The 27,591-nt window shown below is 46.4% G+C and overlaps 1 protein-coding gene across 5 annotated transcripts in view; it reads left to right on the top strand.

Annotated features, from left to right (window-relative positions):
- The window catches only part of WAPL (WAPL cohesin release factor), a 250,583-nt gene that overhangs the window by 188,132 nt on the left and 34,860 nt on the right, over positions 1-27,591 (top strand). The window lies entirely within an intron of this gene.

Raw genomic sequence — 27,591 nt, 5'->3', positions numbered from 1 at the left:
TCTTTCATCCGCTAGCGGACACTGGAGAATCTAGACAGCTGGGGTGTGAGGGATGCAGACTGGAGGTAGCACAATATAGTAAAAAAAATTATGCACACCTGGCTTCTCCCCTTCATGCCCCCAATCCCTCCAGTTTGAAAAATTGTGCTGGAGGTAGCAGCACAGATAAGGAGATCCTCTGTAACAGCGTAAGGACCCAGGTCGTGAGGCTCAGAGCGGCAGTCACGGGTCAGACCCGCAGACTGCAGCGGGGGCAGCTGGATACTTTACAGTAGATGCTAAAATAACAGGGTTCCCGGTGGGTGCGCAGGACGGGGTGCTGCTGATGTTGCGGACAGTTAAAGTTAATGGATTAAAGGAGGCATAGCTTTCAGCGTGGCATCCGGATAGGGTATGCAAAGGGACTGCGAGCTGTAAAGTAAATTTCAGTTTCGCCAATTTTTTTTTTTTTTCTTACAGGTGCGCAGCTAGAGCGCAAAATTCTCTCTGAGGGGGGCTAACAGGCTTGGGAGTACAGTTACAGAAGGGGATATAATGTATGTTAGTGCTTCTCTCAGGGCAGTACATAAGGACTGCAGTTTCAAGTTGACAGGTTATGAATACTCGTGCTGGCTTGAGTATAGGCTCTACTGCGGAGATCTCTGAAATTAATTGATTAAAGGCTATATATTTTGTCTTCCAAAGGACGCTGTTGACAGGTCCTGCGGAGGAGGAGCATCAGGATTCTCAACCCGGTCAACTCAAGCTGTATTAACAGTTGGTGGTGTGAGGGTGGTAAACGTCAGGCTGGTTAAAAAAAAAAAAAAAGTATTTTTAATAATTTCAGCTGTGTGACTAACCAAATTCTTCATTGCTCCCTATATCCCTATGGTCCTAATCTAAATAGGGTGAAAGTACTGCCGTTTGGTGTGTCTGTTTTAACATGTCTAAAGCACCAACCAAGACCACAGAGACTTGTTATGTATGTTCAAAATGTGGGAAAAGAGCACTAATGTGGGCAGCTCTGGGGTGTGCGACACGTTTGGGAATGGACGCTTAACCTGGGAGCAGTGGTCCATCCGGGTCATGGGACCATGCCCTGGCAGATATTTCTAAGGAAATGGTGGAATCCCGCAAGCAACATTTAGACTGGGCTGCGTGTTTTTCCAAAACTATGGAGGAATTCCTAATTAGACTAACTCCGCCCGCACAGGTAGAAAAGAATGTGCGTAAAACGGTAAAGAGACCCCTCCCTGTCCTACAGGAAGAGGAGGAGGGTCTCATAGATGAGGAGGGAGAGTCAGTAGAGGCTTTCATTTATATCAGTTCTGAGGAGGAAGATGCTGAGGTCAAAGAGTTAAAATCCCTTATTGAGATGGTAAAACAGGTCCTTAACTTCAAAGATGAGGAGGTTAAGGAACCTGAGGTCTTTGATCTATTTGAGTCTCAGAAACCGCAAACAGCAGTTTTTCGGATTCCTCAGACTCTCCAGGATCAGATGGGAGAGGCATGGATGCAGCCAGATAGACTCTTCCAAATTCCCAAAAAGTTCACTGCTAATTATCCACTGCTCAAGGGTGTCATGTCTAAGTGAGAGGTCCTGCCGATTGTGGACACCTCCCTAGCTAGACTGTCAAAGAAGACAATCTTACCTATACCAAATGTGATGACACTAAAGAATGTATCAGATCGTAAGTTGGATACAGCACTAAAATCTATCTTTGTGACTGCAGGAGCCTCACAAAGACCTACGATTATCAGTGCTTGGTTAAATAAGGCTATTGTAGCATGGGCCGGTCAGACTGTTAAGGCAGTAGCGGAAGATAACAGCCCGGAATAAATAGTTAGACTAGCGGAGCATATCCGGAAGTCGGCCACATACATTTGCCAAGCTACAAAGGATGCTAGCAGGATAGCGTCACGCATCTCAGTTTCGGCTATATCAGCCAGAAGGAGTCTGTGGCTCAGGGAATTGCAAGTGGATTCAGATTCAAAGAATGCAGTGGAGTCGATCCCCTTTGGAGGGGAGGCTTTATTTGGTCCAGAATTAGACAAGTGGATTTCACAGGCAATAGCAGGAAAATCTACTTTTCTGCCTACCACGTATCCTAGGACTACGCCATCAGTCAGGAGAAATTACTCTGGTATGCTGTTCAATTCATTTGTCTCAATCCTTTTGAGCTGAGGAAGAGGTTTTGGCAGTCAAGCTCGTGGAAACAGAGGTAGAGGTCGTTCCAAGTCCACAGCCCAAAAGCAGGACCCTAAACCTGCTGACAAGACCGTGGCATGACGGTTTCCAAGCTCACCTTGGGTCTCCTATAGTGGGCGCACAGTTGGAAAGGTTTCAGGACACCTGGGTCGAAACCTCACCAGAAGTCTGGATCACCAATATTATTACCCAGGGATACAATATAGAATTTCTGAACTGGCCTCACAGTCAGTTCTTTACAACAGGCCTTCCTCGGTGCCATCAAAATGCAAGGGCATTAGAAACAGCCATTTAAAAGTTACTTCAGACGGAAGTAATTATGCCAGTCCCGACTTCTCAAAGAGGAACGGGATTTTATTGAAATCTTTTTGTAGTGCCAAAACCGGATGGGTCTATCGGGCCAATCCTCAATTTAAAGGTGTTAAATCAATTCCTGACGGTTTACAGATTCAAGATGGAATCCATACAGTCAGTTATTGCGGGACTGGACCAACGAGAGTTCATGGTGTCCATGGACATAAGGGATGCGTATCTGATAAGGGGTAATGCTTAAGGGGCTTATTTTTACCTTGTCTATTCCCCTCCTTTTCTCTGTCTGATTCTATTGCTTGTATTACCGTATATTACTATATTTCATATCTTTGAAGCAAATGTATAATTTTTTTTTTTTAAGATTACATTTTGTAATACAATTTTTTATTATTCAAAGGTACAAATGAATGCACAGAAAAAATGTATCGTCAAATACATACAATGCAGTAATCCAGTAATACAGAAACAAATGACATGAATAAATAATCCAAAAAGCAGCATGTTAATATGAACAAGAACCTAGATTAATATATTGCAATTTGGAAATTAAGTTGAGGATTCTGTAGAATTTATCTACTTGAAACTATGACGAAAATAGGATAGAGAAGTAGTAAAAAAGAGAATAAAAGAAAAGAATAAAAGGAAAAGAAAGAGAAAAGAAAAACATAGAGAGTCGAAGGAGACAATAGAGGGGGGGGTGGAGGGGGGAAGGGGAGGGGGTGGGAGGAGACTGATCTGTATTATTGAAGAAAAAAAAAAAGGTCTAATCTTTTTACAATTATCTAATCATGATTAACTAGAAAGCCAGTGTTGTGTGGGATTAGGAGTTAGCGATGACACGGAGATGGTGCCAGTCCGTATTTTCAAATACTTTCATAATTCTATCTTGGGTAGACGAGTCTAGGGAAACAATGAATGGGGACCATTTGGCATAAAACCGGTCAACGTGTTTATCCAAGTCGGGAAAAGTGTTATTCCTATCAAAGTAAAGGAGCTGTAAGAGCTTCAACTTTAATTCTTGCAAGGAAGGAGAGGAGGAGGAATTCCAATGGATAAGAATTACTTTCTTTGCAAGTGTCACAATGGTAACCAGCAACGGAATATGAGGAGAGAGTTCCCTGTTGGGGTGCCAATTTTTACAGTTCGCACATACGCAGGCTAGAGGATCAGGGAGAACATGCGTGGAGAATAAAAAGTTTAGGTATACAATTACCTTATTCCAGAAACGTTTTATTTTCCCACAGTCCCAGAAACAGTGGAAAAAGTTAGCGTGTGAGCAGTGACATTTAAGACAGGATCCTGAAGTGTCTGGAGTCATATGTTTTCTCTGAGCTGGAGATATGTAGGCTCTATGTATAGTTCTCCAGTGTACTTCCTGAAGATAGGAGGATTTCAGAAACTTTAAAGTTTTAGAGCAATGTTCAGTGAGAGTCAAAGGGGAATTAATGTCGGGGATATCGTTTTGCCAAATAGACGCTAGTGCATGCCATGGTTTCGTGTTAGAGACCGGTAATAGAATAGTGTAGAGAAATTTTATACAGTAAGGGACTGCATTTAATAAGCGCAGAAGGGAATTAATGGGATCAGTTGAGTTTTGATGTCTAGTTTTAGGATCCAACGAAAAGACAAAGTGCCGTGTTTGTAAATACATGAAAAAGTTAGAGGTGTGTAAAGAAAATTGTGATTGAAGAGTAGAAAAAGACAGTATTTGTCCTCCAGGATCAAAGACCTGTGAGGTAAGTGAGAGACCTTTATCTTTCCATGTGTGGAAAATTGGATTAGATAGCGAGGGAGAAAAGGAGGGATTACCCCAAAGAGTAATGTATGGAGAAGAAGACGAATTTCTTGTCAGTTTTTTGTTTATAGTAATCCAAGCTAGATACGTGTCATGGAACAATATATAGTGAAAAATATTCGAAGGAATGTCTGATTTTTTGGAGTGAAGAAGGGCACTGGGAGAATAAGGATTGAAAAGAGCTGTGTCTAGAGAATTTGAGGTGTATGTGGACTTAGAAAGAAGCCAATCTGAAATATATCTGAAATGGGTGGCTAGAGAATATAATTTTAAATCTGGAAGGGAGAACCCTCTGTAAGATTTATGAGTCTGTAGTTTGTGAAAAGCAATTCGAGGGCGTTTATTTTGCCATAAAAATCGTGAGGTGATTTGGTCAAAACGTTTCATGTCAGAAACAGAAAGACTAATTGGTAATATTTGAAGCAAGTAGAAAATTTTAGGAAATATAATAGATTTAACTACCGCTATTCTTCCAATGATGGATAATGGTAAATTTAGCCGTATAGAGAAGATATTTTGGCAAGAGACGGGGTAAAGTTGAGTTTATATAATGAGGACACATCTGAAGGAATACTTAATCCTAGGTATTTAATTTCTGTTTTAAGTGTGGCTAATGAAAGAGGGAGTGAGGGGGTCTGTGGAAGGGACTTGGGACCTTCTAACGTTAGGATTTCTGACTTGGACATGTTTATCCTAAATCCTGATTGAGCACCAAAATTGGATATCAAAGAAAACAGAGGGTAGGGAGGTAGAAGGGTTAGACAGAAAAAGTAAGAGGTCATCTGCATATAGAGCGAGTTTTAATGGGATAGTCCCAACTGAGATGCCGTAAATGGAAGGAGAGTTCCTGATAGAAATTGCCAGTGGCTCAATAGCGATGGCGAAAAGTAATGGAGAAAGGGGGCATCCCTGGCGCGTACCTCGAGAAACTGCGAATGGAGTGGATAAGTAACCATTACAATATAGCTGAGAGGACGGGGAGGTGTATAGGGTCTGAATAAAAGAAATGAAGGAAGAAGGATAGCCGAAATGGTGCATGGATTCAAAAAGGTGTGGCCACTCTAAAAGGTCAAAAGTCTTCTCTGCATCTAAGGCTAATACAATATTAAGTGATGAAGAGGGATGGAATTTCAGATGTTGGATTACAGAGAGAACCTTGCGTACATTAGTCACAGAATGTCTACCCCAAATGAACCCAGATTGGTCTGGATGGATTATGTGAGGGAGGGTGAATTTTAGTCGGTCGGCTAAAATTTTTGCAAAAATCTTATAATCTGAATTCAAAAGAGAAATTGGGCGGTAAGAACCAGGGAGGGAGGGATCTCGTCCCAGCTTCAATAGGACTTTAATTGTGGCACTATTAAAGTTAAGGGGGATAGATTTTGAATTAATTATTGAGTTAAACAGACCCAGAAGATGTTTATCAATTTTATCAATTAAAAGTTTGTAGAACTCATTAGAAAAGCCGTCAGGACCCGGAACTTTATTGAGTTTCAGGTGACTAATAGCTGAACGAACTTCTTCTAAAGTAATGGGGTTAACTAGTGATTCGGTAAATTCAGTAGGGATTTGGGGTAATAGGGGAAAGGACCAGGAATGGTGATTACCTTCGGAGGGTGGAGATTGACCAGAATATAATGTTTCATAGAATGATTTCCTAAGAGAAGTAATATGTTGGGGGTCATTAGTTAAAGAACCATCAGGGAGCTTTAGAGGATGTACTAACATAGGGGGTGAAGTGCCTTTCAGAATATTTGTCAGCAATTTACCTATCTTGTTTCCGAACTTATGAAACCGAAAATCGACTTTAAATTTGTATTTGTCTCCCATCAAAGAAAGAAACTCATTAAACTGGAGTTTTAATGTTAGATAGGAAGATTTGTTAGACGGAGTGGGGTAAGTTTTGAAGGCCTGATAGGCGGAAGAAAGGGCACGTTGCATCTCTAAATATGATTGAGCATATTGTTTCTTTAGGGCAGAGGAGTATGAAATAATGTTACCTCTAAGTACTGACTTGGCAGTTTGCCAAAATAAAGGGGGATCTAACTCTGAATGCGGTTCATTTGAAAAGTAAAAGGAGTCCCAGGTCGCCTGTAGAAAGTCGCAAAACTTCTTGGAGTTAGAAAGGTGAGAGGGAAATCTCCATTGAGGGGACTGGGTACGGGAAGGGTGAAGAGTGTATGTAAACCAAATCAAAGCGTGGTCAGAGATAACTATGGGTTCAATGGCTGAATCTGAAACCGAAGGGAAGAGGTGTTGGGATATAAACACATAATCGATTCTGGAAAAAGTGTCATGTGCGGAGGAGTGACAGGAAAATTCCCTTTCAATCGGGTGAAGTGCACGCCAAATATCTATCAGTTGTAAGGAATCAGAAAAAAGAGATATGCCAAGTGTCGGGAGATGTTGAGGGGCCCTAGAGGTATTAGAGCGGTCTAAATAGTTGGAAGAAATTAAATTGAAATCACTGCATACTATAAGATTATCATTGGAGAATGGGGTTAATTTAGCTAGTAGCATCTGAAAGAAAGATTTTTTTATAAGTAGGGGGAGCGTAGATATTGCAGAGGACTAATACATGTGAATCAATGGAGAGTTTAATGATTAAGAATCGGCCGTTAGGGTCGATGTCAGAGGATAATACTATAATGTTAAGGTTACGTTTTGCCAAGAGGACCACCCCTCTAGATTTAGAGTTAAATGGAGCCGCTGCTATAAGGGACCAATGTGACATCTGCAATTTCAAGGACTCTTGAGTTAAATGAGTTTCCTGCAGAAATGCAACATTAATGTTTGACTTGGATAGGTATAAAAGGATTTTGCGACGTTTAGCCGGAGAATTTATCCCACCAACATTCAGCGTACCAATTTTTAGGTCTATCATGTGAATGGCCAGTGAGGGTAAAAAAAGAAAAGATTCAACCTTAAATCAAGTAAGTAAATCAGAGAGCGGGAGTAGGATGTGGGGATGGGGGGGGGGAGGGGCATGGGAGGAAAAGCAACACATACAAAAACAAATGGTGAATGTTTGACAAGCAAACAAACTTCCGGACCAAAAAAGCATTCTGAGAACTGAAATTAGTCTAAACATTATTTCTATTCCGGAACAATGCTTCCGATGTTTTCCCGACAACGGCAACTGGGAATATTTATGTTCTAAAATAAAATAGAGCTAAGCCACAAGATGTAACAATAAGCCTAATATACATTAAGCAAAATACTGAATTTAAATGAGAGCAACATTAAGTTTAAACAGTTGTGGTAGTCACCAATAAGGCATAAGATAACCTGAGAACAAAAATCAAACTTTACGTAAACTCCCCGTACATATGTTGTACAATAAAAGAAAACGAATATGTGACAAAGTGGGACTGAGTCCACCACATTGGTAACTATCACATGCTTCAAAGCACATCCAAACTTAACTTAATTGACTGAAATGAACTAGAAGGAGGGGGGAATCTTCATTATTGAGGCATTATGAGACGGACCTGAAAGTCAAGAGTCAGGGATAGGGGCGACATCAGAGATGTCATTATGGTCGTCAGTAGACCCTTCTCGGAGATAGAACGCTGCATCCTCCGGAGTAGAGAAATCCAGATGTTTGTCGCCATCATAAATTCGAAGCTTCGCTGGATAAAGTAGGGAGAATTTTCGTTTGGCGGACACCAACTTTGAGCATATAGGGTTAAAGGCCTTCCTAGCTCTCGATAATTCTGCAGAAAAGTCTTGAAATATAAGCAGACGATTGTTTTCCCATTGTATAGAACGAATCTTTCTGGAGGCGGACCAGATGGCAACCTTGTGTAGATAATTGAGGCATCTGAACAGTGTAACCCGAGGGCGACCCTCTGAAGAGCGGGGAGGAGGTCCAACACGGTGTACACGTTCAATTACTAAATCTTTGCAAGTGTCGGCGATACCTAAGAGGTTGGGAAGCGTCACTTGGACAAATTGAGAAAGACTGTCCCCCTTCACCGTTTCCGGAAGGCCTACCAGCCATATATTATTTCTTCTGGACCTATTTTCTGCGTCGTCTAGCTTCATCCATAATTGGTAATTCTCTTTTTCAAGACGTTTGACACAGCCCTGAACATCAGCCATATCATGGCAGAGACCTCCAATTCTATTTTCATTAACAGAGACTTTGTGTGAGAGATGTTGCAACTGAAGCGAGATGTCTGAAACTGCTTTTGACAGCAATGGATATATAGCTTGTGTTATGGCCTCTGTCAGGTCTGCGTATGTAATAGGTGAATCTGGAGAACGTTCCGTTGATGGGGAGCATGAGAGAGATTGTGAAGCTATCAATTTTTTAGGAGCTGGAGAAGAGGGAGGGGTGGTAATTCCAGGAGCCATGGTTGAATTAGCTCTTCTTTTTTCCTGTCGGACAGGGAGGGAGGAAGGTAGGGCTTTGGCTACAGAATTGGGGGATAAAAACCGGTCCATCGGTAATAGTATGAATAGAGAAAATGGGAAACTGGCGTACAGTTAATAAATCGCTGGTTCAGTAAAGTAAGGAAGAGCTAGTGTGGCGTCTGGGAGCCGCAGAAGTTGGGCCTGTGTCCTGTATTATCTCTGAGAAGCCTTAGGAAGCCTTTGACATCAGCCTGAGGTGTAATGACTGACTAGCTATAATGTAGTGGGTTAATCAGAGGTGACCCACCTTAGAATCCTCAGCGGGAGTCTGTTATTTGACTGAAGGTCTCTGCAGCAGCAAGGAATGACAGTGTGATAGCGAGCAGCAGATGACTCAGACAAGATGGCGCTGCTGCGGTTGTTATGGTTACCGCTCCTGACCCTGTGAGAACCGGGTGTCGTGGCGGCTCTCGCTAGCGGCGGCTTCGTCTATTATGAAGGTCACTGCAGGCTGTACTACTCAGCCTGTCACACTGTGAGCTCTGGGAGAGCAGCCGCGATGACTCGCCGGCTGACGGGAGCTTTCCTCGGCGGGCGAGCGGTTCAAAGCAGAGGGGTCTCAGCCGCAGGCGGCTTGCTGGACGGAGTCACAATGGGGCTGGTGGTGTTTGTGGCTTACTGAGGCTGTTAAAACAGCTGTTATAACGGTGCCGTGGTCGGGGAACACCGGAGCTCTGCTGTGATGTGTCTTCACAGCATGAAGCCGGAACCGGAAGTCGCAAATGTATAATTTTAACCCTTTTAGTGATTTATAATAATCATCACTAATTGTGTACCTTTTAATAACAAACCCGCAGAGGTTGCATCTAGACATATATATCTTTAAATCATTAGGAATATTCTGTTCATGGAAAAATGCACGCCAGTCATATAGAATGTAAATCATAAGAATGTTTCTCTGACGTCCTAGTGGATGCTGGGGACTCCGTAAGGACCATGGGGAATAGACGGGCTCCGCAGGAGACTGGGCACACTATAATAAAGATTTGGTACTACCTGGTGTGCACTGGCTCCTCCCTCTATGCCCCTCCTCCAGACCTCAGTTAGATTTCTGTGCCCGGCCCGAGCTGGTTGCACACTAGGGGCTCTCCTGAGCTTCTAGAAAGAAAGTTTAAATTAGGTTTTTTATTTTACAGTGAGACCTGCTGGCAACAGGCTCACTGCATCGAGGGACTAAGGGGAGAAGAAGCGAACCTACCTGCTTGCAGTTAGCTTGGGCTTCTTAGGCTACTGGACACCATTAGCTCCAGAGGGATCGACCGCAGGACCCGTCCTTGGTGTTCGTTCCCGGAGCCGCGCCGCCGTCCCCCTTACAGAGCCAGAAGCATGAAGTTGGTCCGGAAAATCGGCGGCAGAAGACTTCAGTCTTCACCAAGGTAGCGCACAGCACTGCAGCTGTGCGCCATTGCTCCTCATACACACTTCACACTCCGGTCACTGAGGGTGCAGGGCGCTGGGGGGGGGCGCCCTGAGCAGCAATAAAAACACCTTGGCTGGCAAAATAACCACAATATATAGCCCCAGAGGCTATATATGTGGTAATTACCCCTGCCAGATTACAGAAAAAAGCGGGAGAAAAGTCAGCCGAAAAAGGGGCGGAGCCATCTCCCTCAGCACACTAGCGCCATTTTCTCTTCACAGTGTAGCTGGAAGACAGCTCCCCAGGCTCTCCCCTGTAGTTTTCAGGCTCAAAGGGTTAAGAAGAGAGGGGGGGCACTAAATTTAGGCGCAATATTGTTTATACAAGCAGCTATTGGGGAAAATTCACTCAGTGATAGTGTTTATCCCTACATTATATAGCGCTCTGGTGTGTGCTGGCATACTCTCTCTCTGTCTCCCCAAAGCGCTGTGTGGGGTCCTGTCCTCAGTCAGAGCATTCCCTGTGTGTGTGTGGTGTGTCGGTACGGCTGTGTCGACATGTTTGATGAGGAGACTTATGTGGAGGCGGAGCAGATGCCGATAAATGGGATGTCGCCCCCTGTGGGCCGACACCAGAGTGGATGGATAGGTGGAAGGTATTAACCGACAGTGTCAACTCCTTACATAAAAGGCTGGATGACGTAACAGCTATGGGACAGCCGGCTTCTCAGCCCGCGCCTGCCCAGGCGTCTCAAAGGCCATCAGGGGCTCAAAAACGCCCGCTCCCTCAGATGGCAGACACAGCTGTCGACACAGAGTCTGCCTCCAGTGTCGACGAGGTTGAGACATATACACAATCCACTAGGAACATCCGTTACATGATCCCGGCAATAAAAAATGTGTTACACATTTCTGACATTAACCCAAGTACCATTAAAAAAGGGTTTTATGTGTGGGGAGAAAAAGCAGGCAGTGTTTTGTTCCCCCATCAAATGAGTGAATGAAGTGTGAAAAAGCGTGGGTTCCCTCGATAAGAAACTGGTAATTTCTAAAAAGTTACTGATGGCGTACCCTTTCCCGCCAGAGGATAAGTTACGCTGGGAGATATCCCCTAGGGTGGATAAGGCGCTCACACGTTTGTCAAAAAAAGTGGCACTGCCGTCTTAGGATACGGCCACTTTGAAGGTACCTGCTGATAAATAGCAGGAGGCTATCCTGAAGTCTGTATTTACACACTCAGGTACTAGACTGAGACCTGCAGATAGTGCTACTGCAGCATGGTCTGTAACCCTGTCAAACAGGGATACTATTTTCCGAACATAAGACGTCGTCTTATATATGAGGGATGCACAGAGGGATATTTTGCCGGCTGGCATCCAGAATTAATGCAATGTCCATTCTGTCAAGAGGGTATGAGAGACCCGCCACTGGACAGGTGATGCTGACTTTAAAAGGCACTTAGAACCTTATAAGGGTGAGGAATTGTTTGGAGATGGTCTCTGGGACCGCGTATCCACAGCAACAGCTGGGAAGAAATTTTTTTACCTCGGGTTTCCTCACAGCCTAAGAAAAGCACTGTATTATCAGGTACAGTCCTGTCGGCTTCAAAAAAGCAAGCGGGTCAAAGGCGCTTCCTTTCTACACAGAGACGAGGGAAGAGGGAAAAAGCTGCACCAGTCAGCCAGTTCCCAGAATCAAAATTCTTCCCCCGCTTCCTCTGAGTCCACCGCATGACGCGGGGGCTCCACAGGCGTAGCCAGGTACGGTGGGGGGCTACCTCAAAAATTTCAGCGATCAGTGGGCTCGCTCACAGGTGGATCCCTGGATCCTTCAAGTAGTATCTCAGGGGTACAAACTGGAATTCGAGGCTTCTCCCCCCGTTTCCTCAAATCTGCCTTACTGACCACTCCCTCAGGCAGGGAGGCTGTGCTGGAGGCAATTCACAAGCTGTATTCCCAGCAGGTGATAGTCAAAGTACCCCTACTTCAACAAGGACGGGGTTACTATTCCACACTGTTTGTGGTACCGAAACCGGACGGTTCGGTGAGACCCATTTTAAATTTGAAATCCTTGAACACATACACAAAAAGATTCAAGTTCAAGATGGAATCGCTCAAGGCGGTTATTGCAAGCCTGGACGAGGGGGATTACATGGTATCCCTGGACATCAAGGATGCTTACCTGCATGTCCCAATTTACCTTCCTCACCAGGAGTACCTCAGATTTGTGGTACAGGATTGCCATTACCAATTCCAGACACTACCGTTTGGACTGTCCACGGCACCGAGGGTGTTTACCAAGGTACTGGCAGAAATGATGATACTCCTTCGAAAAAAGGGAGTTTTAATTATCCTGTACTTGGACGATCTCCTAATAAAGGCGAGGTCCAGGGAGCAGTTACTGGTCGGAGTAGCACTATCTCGGGAAGTGCTACAACAGCATGGCTGGATTCTAAACATTCCAAAGTCACAACTGGTTCCTTCCACACGCTTACTGTTCCTGGGGATGATTCTGGACACAGAACAGAAAAAAGTGTTTCTCCCGCAGGAGAAAGCCAAGGAGCTGTCATCTCTAGTCAGAGACCTCCTAAAACCAAAACGGGTATCGGTGCATCACTGCACACGAGTCCTGGGAAAAATGGTGGCTTCGTACGAAGCAATTCCATTCGGCAGGTTCCATGCAAGGACCTTCCAGTGGGACCTCTTGGACAAGTGGTCGGGATCGCATCTTCAGATGCATCAACTGATAACCCTGTCTCCAAGGATCAGGGTGTCTCTACTGTGGTGGCTGCAGAGTGCTCATCTTCTAGAGGGCCGCAGATTCGGCATACAGGACTGGGTCCTGGTGACCACGGATGCCAGCCTTCGGGGGGTGGGGCGCAGTCACACAGGGAAGAAATATCCAGGGACTTTGGTAAAGTCAGGAGTCGTCCCTACACATAAACATTCTGGAACTGAGGGCCATTTACAATGCCCTAAGTCAGGCAAGGCCCCTGCTTCAAAACCAGCCGGTTCTGATCCAATCAGACAACATCACGGCAGTCGCCCATGTAAACCGACAGGGCGGCACAAGAAGCAGGGTGGCGATGGCAGAAGCCACAAGGATTCTCCGATGGGCGGAAAATCACGTACTAACACTGTCAGCAGTGTTCATTCCGGGAGTGGACAACTGGGAAGCAGACTTCCTCAACAGACACGACCTACACCCGGGAGAGTGGGGACTTCATCCAGAAGTCTTCCTACTGTTGGTAAACCGTTGGGAAAGGCCACAGGTGGACATGATGGCGTCCCGCCTCAACAAAAAGCTAAAGAGATATTGCGCCAGGTCAAGGGACCCTCAGGCAATAGCTGTGGACGCTCTAGTGACACCGTAGGTGTACCAGTCGGTTTATGTGTTCCCTCCTCTGCCTCTCATACCAAAGGTACTGAGAATAATAAGAAGGCGAGGAGTAAGAACGATACTCGTGGTTCCGGATTGGCCAAGAAGAGCTTGGTACCCGGAACTTCAAGAAATGTTATCAGAGGACCCATGGCCTCTACCGCTCAGACAGGATCTGCTACAGCAGGGGCCCTGTCTGTTCCAAAACTTACCGCGGCTGCGTTTGACGGCATGGCGGTTGAATTCCGGATCCTAAAGGAAAAGGGCATTCCGGAGGAAGTCATTCCTACGCTGATAAAAGCCAGGAAAGAAGTAACCGCAAACCATTATCACCGCATTTGGCGAAAATATGTTGCGTGGTGTGAGGCCAGGAAGGCCCCTACAGAGGAATTTCAGCTGGGTCGTTTTCTGCACTTCCTACAGTCAGGAGTGACTATGGGCCTAAAATTGAGTTCCATTAAGGTCCAGATTTCGGCTCTGTCGATTTTCTTCCAGAAAGAACTGGCTTCACTGCCTGAAGTTCAGACTTTTGTAAAGGGAGTGCTTCATATTCAGCCCCCTTTTGTGCCTCCTGTGGCACCTTGGGATCTCAATGTGGTGTTGAGTTTCTTAAAATCACATTGGTTTGAACCATTTAAAACCGTGGATCTGAAATATCTCACATGGAAAGTGGTCATGTTATTGGCCTTTGCTTCGGCCAGGCGTGTGTCAGAATTGGCGGCTTTGTCATGTAAAAGCCCTTATCTGATTTTCCATATGGATAGGGCAGAATTGAGGACTCGTCCCCAGTTTCTCCCTAAGGTGGTATCAGCTTTTCACTTGAACCAACCTATTGTGGTGCCTGCGGCTACTAGGGACTTGGAGGATTCCAAGTTACTGGACGTAGTCAGGGCCTTGAAAATTTATGTTTCCAGGACGGCTGGAGTCAGGAAAACTGACTCGCTTTTTATCCTGTATGCACCCAACAAAATAGGTGCTCCTGCTTCTAAGCAGACTATTGCTCGCTGGATTTGTAGCACAATTCAGCTGGCGCATTCTGCGGCTGGATTGCCGCATCCTAAATCAGTGAAAGCCCATTCCACGAGGAAGGGGGCTCATCTTGGGCGGCTGCCCGAGGGGTCTCGGCTTTACAACTTTGCCGAGCTGCAACTTGGTCAGGGGCAAACACGTTTGCTAAATTCTACAAATTTGATACCCTGGCTGAGGAGGACCTTGAGTTCTCTCATTCGGTGCTGCAGAGTCATCCGCACTCTCCCGCCCGTTTGGGAGCTTTGGTATAATCCCCATGGTCCTTACGGAGTCCCCAGCATCCACTAGGACGTCAGAGAAAATAAGAATTTACACAACGGTAATTCTATTTCTCATAGTCCGTAGTGGATGCTGGGCGCCCATCCCAAGTGCGGATTGTCTGCAATACTTGTATATAGTTATTGTTTAACTAAAGGGTTATTGTTGAGCCATCTGTTGAGAGGCTCAGTTGTTATCATACTATTAACTGGGTATTGTATCACGAGTTATACGGTGTGATTGGTGTGGCTGGTATGAGTCTTACCCGGGATTCAAAATCCTTCCTTATTGTGTCAGCTCTTCCGGGCACAGTATCCTAACTGAGGTCTGGAGGAGGGGCATAGAGGGAGGAGCCAGTGCACACCAGGTAGTACCAAATCTTTCTTATAGTGTGCCCAGTCTCCTGCGGAGCCAGGTCCTTACGGAGTCCCCAGCATCCACTACGGACTACGAGAAATAGAATTACCGGTGAGTAAATTCTTATTATTTCAACAAACAATTGCTACTCATAGAATTCACTTTTATCATTAAACAGTATTGGTCAAATACAATGCAAGTCACCATATAATAGTTTCACAGATTCAAACTGTATAAGAAACAGGATGAAATAAGTTTGAGTATGTATGTGTGTATGTATGTATGTATATATATGTATATATGCAGGAGATGGGGCACTTTAAGAAAGCTTTGGATTCTGGGTGTGCACTGGCTCCTCCCTCTATGTCCCTCCTCCAGACCTCCGTTTTAAACTGTGCCCAGAGGATGAAGGGCGCACTGCAGGGAGCTCTCTTGAGTTCTTTGCTACAGAAAGCATTTTTGTTTGGATTTTTACTTTTTCACAGGGAGCACTGCTGGCAACAGGCTCCCTGCATCGAGGGACTGAGGAGAGAGGGGCAGACCTACTTAACTGATAGGATCTGCTTCCTCGGCTACTGGACACCATTAGCTTCAGAGGGGGTGAACACAGGTTCGTCCTGGGCGTCCACCCCCGGAGCCACGCCGCCGTTCTCCTCACAGAGCCAGAAGAACAGAAGCAAGAAGACGTCTCAGGCGGCAGAAGCCTTCAGCTTCACAGAGGTAACGCACAGCACTGCAGCTGTGCGTCATTGCTCCACATCACCTCACACACTCCGGTCACTGTATGGGTGCAGGGCGCAGGGGGTGGCGCCCTGGGCAGCAATAATAACACCTCTTAGACAGCAAATAGGTATATACATGTACAGCTGGGCACTGTACATGTATATAATTGAGCCCCCGCCATTTTACACGATTTTGAGCGGGACAGAAGCCCGCCGCCGAGGGGGCGGGGCTTCTCCCTCAGCACTCACCAGCGCCATTTCTCTCTCCACAGAACGCTGAGAGGAAGCTCCCCGGAATCTCCCCTGCTTACACACGGTGAAGGGAGTTTAAAAAGAGAGGGGGGGGGGGGGGCACATAATTGGCGGATAAAGTATAATACAGCGCTGCTGGGGAAAAGCATTCTGTGTTGGTCTCCAGGTTGTTGCGCTGGGGTGTGTGCTGGCATACTCTCTCTCGGTCTCTCCAAAGGGCCTTTCAGGGGATACGGTCTTCAGAAAAAGTTTCCCTGGGTGTGTGCAGTGTGTCGGTACATGTGTGTCGACATATTTGATGAGGAAGGCTCGCTTAATGTGGAGGGGGAGTGCTTGAATGTCAGGTCGCTGTCGGCAACGCCGACACCGGACTGGGTGGATATGCTGAATGTCTTGAATGCAAATGTAAATCTCCTGCATAAAAGATTAGACAAGGCTGAAGCTAGGGATCAGTCAGGTAGCCAGCCCGTGCCTGTCCCTGTGGTGCCAGGACCTTCAAGGTCTCAAAAGCGCCCCACATCCCAGGTCGCTGACACAGATACTGACTCTAGTGTCGACTATGAGGATGCAAAATTACAGCCGAAGGTGGCAAAAGGTATTAGGTACATGATTATTGCCATAAAAGAGGTTTTGCATATCACGGAGGAACCCCCCTGTCCCTGACACGAGGGTTCACATGTATAAAGGGAAAAAGCCTGAGGTCACGTTTCCGTCCTCATTTGAGCTAAGCGAATTATGCGAAAAGGCTTGGGAATCTCTGGATAGGAGACTCCATGTTCCCAAAAGGATTCTCATGGCGTATCCTATTCCACAGAAGGATCGGATACGATGGAAATCTGCGCCTAAAGTAGACAAGGCGCTGACACGCTTATTCAAGAAGGTGGTACTGCTTTCTCCGGATACTGCTTCCCTCAAGGATCCTGCTGATCGCAAGCAGGAAATTACCATGAAGCACATTTACACACATTCAGGAACTATAGTTAGGCCGGCCATGGCGTCTGCCTGGGTTTGTAGTGCTGTCGTGGCATGGGCAGACTCCTTATCTACGGAGATGGATTAGATAGGGATACCATTCTAATGACCATCGAGCTTATCAGAGATGCTGCCTTGTATATGAGGGATGCTCAGAGACATTTGTTTACTAAGCTCTAGAACAAACGCTATGTCTATTTCTGCTAGGCGGCTCTTGTGGACCCGACAGTGGACGGGAGACGCCGACTCAAAGCGGCATATGGAGTCATTGCCTTACAAGGGGGAGGAGTTGTTTGGAGAAGGCCTCTCGGACCTAGTCTCTACTGCTACGGCCGGTAAATCGAATTTTTTACCTTATGTTCCCCCGCAGCATTCTAAGAAGGTACCACATTATCAAATGCAGTCCTTTCGTTCCAATAAAAACAAGAAGGTACGAGGATCGTCCTTTCTTTGCCAGAGGTAAAGGCAAGGGAAAAAAAGCTGCACTCAGCTAGCTCCCAGGAGCAGAAGTCCTCCCCTACTTCCGCAAAGTCCACAGCATGACGCTGGGGCTTTCCGGGGGGGGGGGGGGGGTCAGATCAAGTGGGGGCACGTCTTCGTCTTTTCAGCCACATCTGGGTTCAATCACAGGTGGATCCCTGGGCAATAGAGATTGTTTCCCAGGGATACAGACTGGAATTCGAACATGCTCCCTCGCCGGTTTTTCAAATTGGCTCTGCCGGCTTCCCCGTCAGAGAGGGAGCTAGTGTTAGCGGCAATTCACAAATTGTACATTCAACAGGTGATAATCAAGGTTCCTCATCTCCAGCAAGGAGAGGGTTATTATTCATCCCTGTTTGTGGTACCGAAACCGGACGGTTCGGTCAGACCCATTCTAAATCTAAAATCCCTGAACCTGTACTTGAAGAGGTTCAAGTTCAAAATGGAATCACTCAGAATGGTCATCGGGGATTGGATGGTGTCCCTGGACATAAAGGATGCGTACCTTCATGTTCCGATTTTCCCCCCTCACCAGGCGTTTCTGAGATTTGCAGTACAGGATTGTCACTACCAATTTCAGACGTTGCTGTTTGGTCTTTCCACGGCCCCGAGAATTTTCACCAAGGTAATGGCGGAAATGATGGTGCTCCTGCGCAAGCAGGGAGTCACAATTATCCCTTACTTGGACGATCTCCTTATAAAGGCGAGATCTCGGGAGAAGTTGCTGGACAGCGTGTCTCTGTCCGTGAAGACGTTGCAGATGCACAGCTGGATTCTCAATTTACCGAAATCCCAGCTAGTACCTGCAACGCGTCTGACCTTTTTGGGCCTGATTCTAGACACAGACCAAAAAATAGTTTTTCTTCCGGTGGAGAAGGCTCAGGAGCTCATAGCCCTGGTCAGGAACCTTTTAAAGCCAAAAAAAGTTTTGGTGCATCATTGCACAAAGATTCTGGGGAAGATGGTGGCTTCATACGAGGCCATCCCCTTCGGCAGGTTCCATGCGAGGACTTTCCAATGGGACCTATTGGACAAATGGTCTGGGTCCCATCTACATATGCAGAAACGGATCACCCTTTCTCCCAGGGCCAGGGTATCTCTCCTGTGGTGGCTGCACAGTGCTCACCTCCTAGAGGGTCGCAGGTTCGGCATTCAGGACTGGATCCTGGTGACCACGGACGCGAGCCTCTGAGGTTGGGGGGCTGTCGCACTGGGAAGAAATTTCCAAGGTCTCTGGTCAAGCCTAGAGACTTGTCTCCACATCAATGTCCTGGAGTTAAGGGCCATTTACAACGCCCTACGCCAGGCGGAGGAGTGGCTTCAGAACAAACCGGTTCTGATTCAGTCGGACAATATCACGGCAGTGGCTCATGTAAACCGCCAAGGCGGCACAAGGAGCAGAGTGGCCATGGCAGAGGCGACCAGGATTCTGCGCTTAGCGGAAGGCCGTGTATGCGCACTATCAGCAGTGTTCATCCCGGGGGGTGGACAACTGGGAGGCGGACTTCCTCAGCAGGCACGACCTGCATCCGGGAGAGTGGGGACTTCATCAACAAGTCTTCACACAGATCGTGGATCGGTGGGGACTGCCTCAAATAGACATGATGGCGTCGCGTCTCAACAAAAAGCTAAAGAGGTATTGCGCCAGGTCAAGAGACCCTCAGGCGGTAGCGGTAGACGCTCTGGTGAAACCATGGGTGTTCAGATCGGTCTATGTGTTTCCTCCTCTGCCTCTCATACCCAAGGTGTTGAGATTAATAAGACTAAGAAGGGTCGGAACAATTCTCATTGTTCCAGATTGGCAAAGGAGGACTTGGTATCCGGATCTGCAAGAGTTGCTCACAGAAGATCCGTGGCCTCTTCCTCTAAGTCAGGACCTGCTGCAGCAGGGGCCCTGACTGTTTTAAGACTTACCGCGGCTGCGTTTGACGGCATGGCGGTTGAACGCCGGATCCTAGCTGAAAAAGGGATTCCGGAGGAGGTCATTCCTACCCTGATCAAGGCTAGGAAGGATGTGACATCGAAACATTATCACCGTATATGGCGGAAATATGTTTCTTGGTGTGAGGCCAGAGCTGCTCCTACGGAGGAGTTCCATTTGGGCCGTCTGCTTCACTTCCTTCAAACGGGAGTGAATTTGGGCCTAAAGTTAGGGTCCATAAAGGTCCAAATTTCGGCCTTATCCATTTTCTTTCAAAGAGAATTGGCTTCTCTTCCTGAAGTACAGACTTTTGTGAAGGGAGTGCTGCATATTCAGCCTCCCTTTGTACCTCCGGTGGCGCCTTGGGATCTTAATGTGGTATTAAGTTTCCTCAAGTCACCTTGGTTTGAACCACTCAAAGCAGTGGAGTTGAAATACCTCACTTGGAAAGTGGTCATGTTGTTGGCCTTAGCTTCTGCAAGGCGTGTTTCGGAATTAGCGGCTTTATCATATAAAAGCCCATACCTGATTTTTCACGTGGATAGGGCAGAGTTGAGGACTCGTCCTCAATTTCTGCCCAAGGTGGTCTCATCTTTTCATATGAACCAACCTATTGTCGTGCCTGTGGCTACACGGGACTTGGAGGACTCCGAGTCCCTGGATGTGGTCAGGGCTTTGAAGATTTACGTGACCAGAACAGCTAGGATCAGGAAGACTGAAGCTCTGTTTGTTCTGTATGCGGCCAACAAGGTTGGCGCTCCTGCTTCAAAGCAGACAATTGCTCGCTGGATCTGTAACACGATTCAGCAGGCGCATTCTACGGCAGGATTGCCATTGCCTAAATCGGTTAAGGCCCATTCCACTAGGAAGGTGGGCTCTTCTTGGGCGGCTGCCCGAGGGGTCTCGGCACTACAACTGTGCCGAGCTGCTACTTGGTCAGGGTCAAACGCCTTTGCAAAGTTCTATAAGTTTGATACCCTGGCTGAGGAGGACCTCCTGTTTGCTCAATCGGTGCTGCAGAGTCATCCGCACTCTCCTGCCCGTTTGGGAGCTTTGGTATAATCCCCATGGTCCTTACGGAGTCCCCAGCATCCTCTAGGACGTTAGAGAAAATAGGATTTTACTTACCGGTTAATCTATTTCTCGTAGTCCGTAGAGGATGCTGGGCGCCCGTCCCAAGTGCGGACTTCTGCAAGACTTGTATATAGTTATTGCTTACATAAGGGTTATGTTATAGTTGGTCGGTCTTGAACCGAGGCTATGTTACTTGGTCATACTGTTAACTGGGTAGTTTATCACAAGTTATACGGTGTGATTGGTGTGGCTGGTATGAATCTCGCCCTTAGGTTACATAAATCCTTTCTTCGTACTGTTCATATCCTCTGGGCACAGTTTCTCTAACTGAGGTCTGGAGGAGGGACATAGAGGGAGGAGCCAGTGCACACCCAGAATTTAAAGCTTTCTTAAAGTGCCCTATCTCCTGCGGAGCCCGTCTATTCCCCATGGTCCTTACGGAGTCCCCAGCATCCTCTACGGACTACGAGAAATAGATTTACTGGTAAGTAAAATCCTATTTTATAACTGGGGAGATATCTCTCAAAGCACTCTGCTAAATCCTAGATTTATTGATATATATTGGAAGTATATATATCTTAAAGAAATACCTTAGGGGATTGGTTTTGGTTTATGTGTGTGTGGTGGGGGGGGAAGGGCAGCATGTGGCTGCATGGTCCACAAACCGCATGGGACAGAAGCTAGACTCCATTTTGGGAAAACTCCCATGATTCCAAAGTCTAACATATGGTTCAAAAGGGAATGCCAGCAGCCATTTTAGGTTCGCAGATTCAAACACATGGCATTCTTTGCTAGGCCATAGTCACATAGCAGAAGCCATAAGACTCCACTATATTCCAAAATGTATAAGCTTCAATATAATGCATATGTGCTGATATTACAATTCCAAGCCATCTAATTACATTTCACAATTCCAAGCCAACACAGTATCTCAATAACCAGAGCATATTGTATGCTGTCCATATTATATGAACCATCACAAGACCAGATCACCAGGTAACCACAAGTATCAGCATGCCATTGCTATAAGCACATGACTACAGTAACAAAAGGAAGTATGTGATGACTTCTAGATTTCATCAAGATGCACTATATAAAACCACTACAATCTGTTATAAATCACCATCCACAAATGTATACCAGGAATGCTATGCTATAGATTGTCTAATGTTCCAATTACCATTCACAAACACATATTTAACTATTCTATGTTATTTATCTATGAGATATTGAGAGTATGATACTTAGCTTTCCAGGGGTATAACTCCCAAGCTTCCCAGGCGTATCAAGGTCCATGTTCTGAGGGCTTTGTAGCTGTGTGCAGCTACTGTACATCTGCCTCAGTGGTTTTGGGAGAGTGGACTCTGATTTCAAGTGTTCAGGTATATTCAACCTGTGGGTGTGTCTTTCACAGCATGTGGGCTAGCTGTATCTGTGAGCTGAGCTGGCCATGTGAGCTTGGTTATTCAAATGCTAATTAGCCAAGGCTACAGTGTAGGGATGTTAATTCGCCTCAGGTCACAGAAGCCAATATTATCAATTCATTCTTTGTGTAATAATATATGTCTTTAAAATGGATATAATGAAGTTACTCTGTAACAGTACCTCCATGTCCCAATCTGGACCCCGCACCAAGCCTATTTACAGTTTGCAGTGGGCAAGACAAGTAAGTTCATAGCTCTACCATTCGGCTTATCAGCCCTGAAAGTCTTCACAAAGACTGGACTACCTTCTTATCAATGCTCCCTCTCAGGACAAGTTGATACGGGATGCTCAGATCACTCATCAGTTTCTGATTCGACACGGATGGATCGTGAATTTCAAAAAATCCAATCTGCAACTGACGCAGAGGATTCAATTCCTGGGTCACATTTTAAATATGATGCAACTGAAGGATTTAAATGTTGTGCTTGAATTCTTGAGATCAGCAGTTTTTTCGAGCCTTTAGATAGGGCTGATCTAAAATATATGAACTGGAAAGCAGTCCTGCTCCTAGCTTTATCATCAGCGAGAAGGGTCTGTCATGTAAAAGTCTTTTCTTTATATTTCATTCAGACAGAGTGGAGCTTCGTACAAAAGCGGAGTTTTTACCTAAGGTGATTTCTGGTTTCCACATAAACCAGCTGATTGTGGTCCCCTCCTTCAGAGTATTGGCAGAGGGGGACTTGTCCTTGAATGTGGTTAGAGCCTTACGGGTCTACGTTCAGGCTACGAATTCTATTAGGAAGTCTGACGCTTTGTTTGTACTGTATGATGGACCCAGGAGGGGTTGGCCGTCTTCAAAACAAATCTTGGCCAGATGAATACGACTAACCATCAAACAGGCGTATATTTCTAGTGGTAAGCGTTCCTTTTCGGGTAGGTGCTCATACCACCAGATCAGTGGGTGCTTCATGGGTTGCGGATAGAGGAGCTTCCACCACCCAACTTTGCAGAGCTGTAAAGTGGTCGTATGTACACAAGTTCACTTGTTTCTTCAAGTTTGATACGTTTGCATCGAGAGATGCAAATTTTGGACGTTTTAGTTCTTTAGGCTTCGGACAGCACTCCCGCCCATGGGAGTATCTTTGGGATATCCCCAGCTGTCTAAATTCTCCAGTGTCCCCTAGTGGATGAAAGAGAAAAGAGTATTTTGGTGCTTACTGATAAATCCATTTCTCTGAATCCACTCTGGGACTCTGGACGCCCGCCCTGGTGCTGTCAGCCTGCGTGTTCTTGTAAAATTTGGTTCAAACAGTTTGATTATTATGTTAACAGTTCATTGTTGCTGTTCAACGTGTTGGTACGGTTGGTTGGTTCCTTCCCGTGAAGGAACTTTCATGTTTCCTCTTCTCTCCGTCAATTTTTCAAACTGGAGGGATTGGAGGCGTGAAGGGGGAGGAGCCAGCTGTGCATACATTTTTTTACTGTATTGTGCTACCTCCGGTCTGCATCCTTCACACCCCAGCTGTCTAGATTCTCCAGTGTCCCCGAGTGAATTCAGAGAAATGGATTTATTGGTAAGTACCAAAATCCTCTTGTTGCTGCATTTCCCTAAGAAATTTGTGGCCTACGGGTGCTGTGAAAAAAAATAATGCTGATACCCCAGGGCGCCATGATTGAAGGAAATTTGGGAACCACTGCCTTAAGGAAAAAACTTCCACAGGCTTTATATTAAAGTCTGCAATTACTGTAGTTTCAATATCCAGAGCTTTTGTGAGGAGAGTAGTTGCAGAAGGTGGTTTGGCGGTAGAAATTTATAGTGAGAACTTACTGTTGATAACGGTATTTCTCCTAAGTCCACGGGTTTCACAGGATAGCAATGGGATATGATGGAGCGACAGCGGATTTGCACCAAGCAGTCAAAGCTTTCCGGCCTCCCAGCATGCAACGGGCCCGTCCATATATCCCCGCCCCCTGGCTCAGGCAAATCAATTGTATTCCAAAACTCAAGGCATGATTAAATTATTATGTAGAACTCTAATCCGGCGAGAAGAACACACATGCACATCCTTCCGTGCCAGAAGGAAGAGGTTTAGTGAGTAAAAGGAGCCTGAAATTAGGTGTGTTAAGGGTGGGATCCCTGTGGAACCTTTGGACTTAGGAGAAATACCGTTATCAACGGTAAGTTCTTACCGTAATGTATATTTCTCCGGCAGGGTCCACAGGATAACAATGGGATCTCCCAAAGCAATTTAGTGGCGGGACGCTCCTGATGCTCAGGAGATTCCTTTGCCCAAATTCAGCATCGTGAGAGGCAAAGGTATCCAAGGCATAATGTCTTTAAAAAAATTGTAAACGGAAGGCCATATGGCTGCCTTACATATCTGTTCTGTTTAAGCACCACATTGTGCTGCCCATGAAGGACCTACCCTACGAGTACAGTGAACAGAGACATTAGCCGGAACAGAGAACAGCTTGAAAATATGCTTCGTCATTTGAAGTCATCTTGCCAGTATCTGCCTACCAGCAGGTCATTGAAATCCATAGAAAAATGAAAATAAGAATTTACTCACCGGTAATTCTATTTCTCGTAGTCCGTAGTGGATGCTGGGACTCCGTAAGGACCATGGGGAATAGCGGCTCCGCAGGAGACTGGGCACAACTAAAAGAAAGCTTTAGACTACTGGTGTGCACTGGCTCCTCCCACTATGACCCTCCTCCAGACTTCAGTTAGGATACTGTGCCCGGAAGAGCTGACACAATAAGGAAGGATTTTGAATCCCGGGTAAGACTCATACCAGCCACACCAATCACACCGTATAACTCGTGATACAATACCCAGTTAATAGTATGATAACAACTGAGCCTCTCAACAGATGGCTCAACAATAACCCTTTAGTTAAACAATAACTATATACAAGTATTGCAGACAATCCGCACTTGGGATGGGCGCCCAGCATCCACTACGGACTACGAGAAATAGAATTACCGGTGAGTAAATTCTTATTTTCTCTGACGTCCTAAGTGGATGCTGGGACTCCGTAAGGACCATGGGGATTATACCAAAGCTCCCAAACAGGCGGGAGAGCGCGGATGACTCTGCAGCACCGAATGGGCAAACTCTAGGTCCTCCTCAGCCAGGGTGTCAAACTTGTAGAATTTAGCAAATGTGTTTGACACCGACCAAGTAGCTGCTCTGCAAAGTTGTAGAGCCGAGACCCCCGGGCAGCCGCCCAAGAAGAGCCCACCTTCCTCGTGGAATGGGCTTTCACTGATTTAGGATGTGGCAGTCCAGCCGCAGAATGTGCAAGCTGAATCGTACTACAGATCCAGCGAGCAATAGTCTGCTTTGAAGCAGGTGCACCCAACTTGTTGGGCGCATACAGGATAAATAGCGAGTCAGTCTTTCTGACTCCAGCTGTCCTGGAAACATAAATTTTCAGGGCCCTGACTACATCCAACGACTTGGAAGCCTCCAAGTCTTTAGTAGCCGCAGGCACCACGATAGGTTGGTTCAGATGAAAGGCTGACACCACCTTTGGGAGAAATTGGGGACGAGTCCTCAATTCTGCCCTATCCATATGGAAAATCAGATAAGGGCTTTTACATGACAAAGCCGCCAATTCTGATACACGCCTGGCCGAAGCCAAGGCCAACAACATGACCACTTTCCAGGTGAGATATTTCAATTCCACGGTTTTCAGTGGCTCAAACCAATGTGACTTTAGGAAATCCAACACCACGTTGAGATCCCAAGGTGCCACTGGGGGCACAAAAGGGGGCTGAATATGCAGCACTCCCTTAACAAAAGTTTGAACTTCAGGTAGTGAAGCCAGTTCTCTCTGGAAGAAAATCGAAAGAGCCGAAATCTGGACCTAATGGAACCCAATTTTAGGCCCATAGTCACCCCTGACTGTAGAAAGTGCAGGAAACGGCCCAGCTGAAATTCTTCCGTTGGGGCCTTCCTGGCCTCACACAACGCAACATATTTCCGCCATATGCGGTGATAATGGTTTGCAGTAACTTCTTTCCTAGCTTTAATCAGCGTAGGAATGACTTCCTCCGGAATGCCCTTTTCCTTCAGGATCCGGTGTTCAACCGCCATGCCGTCAAACGCAGCCGCGGTAAGTCTTGGAACAGACAGGGCCCCTGCTGCAGCAGGTCCTGTCTGAGCGGCAGAGGCCATGGTTCCTCTGAGATCATTTCTTGAAGTTCCGGGTACCAAGCTCTTCTTGGCCAATCCGGAACAATGAGTATAGTTCTTACTCCTCTTCTCCTTATTATCCTCAGTACCTTTGGTATGAGAGGAAGAGGAGGGAACACATAAATTCTTACTCCTCTTCTCCTTATTATCCTCAGTACCTTTGGTATGAGAGGAAGAGGAGGGAACACATAAACCGACCGGTACACCCACGGTGTCACTAGAGCGTCCACAGCTATCGCCTGCGGGTCTCTTGACCTGGCGCAATACTTTTCTAGCTTTTTGTTTAGGCGGGACGCCATCATGTCCACCTGTGGCCTTTCCCAACGGTTTACAATCAGTTGGAAGACTTCTGGATGAAGTCCCCACTCTCCCGGGTGGAGGTCGTGCCTGCTGAGGAAGTCTGCTTCCCAGTTGTCCACTCCCGGAATGAACACTGCTGACAGTGCTAACACGTGATTTTCCGCCCATCGGAGAATCCTTGTGGCTTCTGCCATCGCTGTCCTGCTTCTCGTGCCGCCCTGTCGGTTTACATGGGCGACCGCCGTGATGTTGTCTGACTGGATCAGTACCGGCTGGTTTTGAAGCAGGCATTTTGCCTGACTTAGGGCATTGTAAATGGCCCTCAGTTCCAGAATATTTATGTGCAGGGAAGTCTCCTGACTTGACCATAGTCCTTGGAAGTTTTTTCCCTGTATTGACTGCCCCCCAGCCTCGAAGGCTGGCATCCGTGGTCACCAGGACCCAGTCCTGTATGCCGAATCTGCGGCCCTCTTGAAGATGAGCACTCTGCAGCCACCACAGCAGAGACACCCTGGTCCTTGGAGACAGGGTTATCAGCCGATGCATCTGAAGATGCGATCCGGACCACTTGTCCAACAGGTCCCACTGAAAGGTTCTTGCATGGAACCTGCCGAATGGAATTGCTTCGTAGGAAGCTACCATCTTTCCCAGGATCCGCGTGCAGTGATGCACCGACACCTGTTTTGATTTTAGGAGGCCTCTGACTAGAGATGACAGCTCCTTGGCCTTCTCCTCCGGGAGAAACACTTTTTTCTGTTCTGTGTCCAGAACCATCCCCAGGAACAGTAGACGTGTCGTAGGGATCAGCTGTGACTTTGGAATATTTAGAATCCAGCTGTGCTGTTGTAGCACCTCCCGAGGTAGTGCTACCCTGACCAACAACTGCTCCCTGGACCTCGCCTTTATCAGGAGATCGTCCAAGTACGGGATAATTAAAACTCCGTTCTTTCGAAGGAGTATCATCATTTCGGCCATTACCTTGGTAAAGACCCTCGGAGCCGTGGATAGACCGAACGGCAACGTCTGGAATTGGTAATGACAATCCTGTACCACAAATCTGAGGTACTCCTGGTGAGGATGGTAAATGGGGACATGCAGGTAAGCATCCTTGATGTCCAGTGATACCATGTAATCCCCCTCGTCCAGGCT

The sequence above is a fragment of the Pseudophryne corroboree genome, chromosome 3, assembly GCF_028390025.1.
Source record: "Pseudophryne corroboree isolate aPseCor3 chromosome 3, aPseCor3.hap2, whole genome shotgun sequence".
Taxonomy (NCBI): domain Eukaryota; kingdom Metazoa; phylum Chordata; class Amphibia; order Anura; family Myobatrachidae; genus Pseudophryne; species Pseudophryne corroboree.
This window is presented reverse-complemented; position numbering and strand designations above follow the sequence as displayed.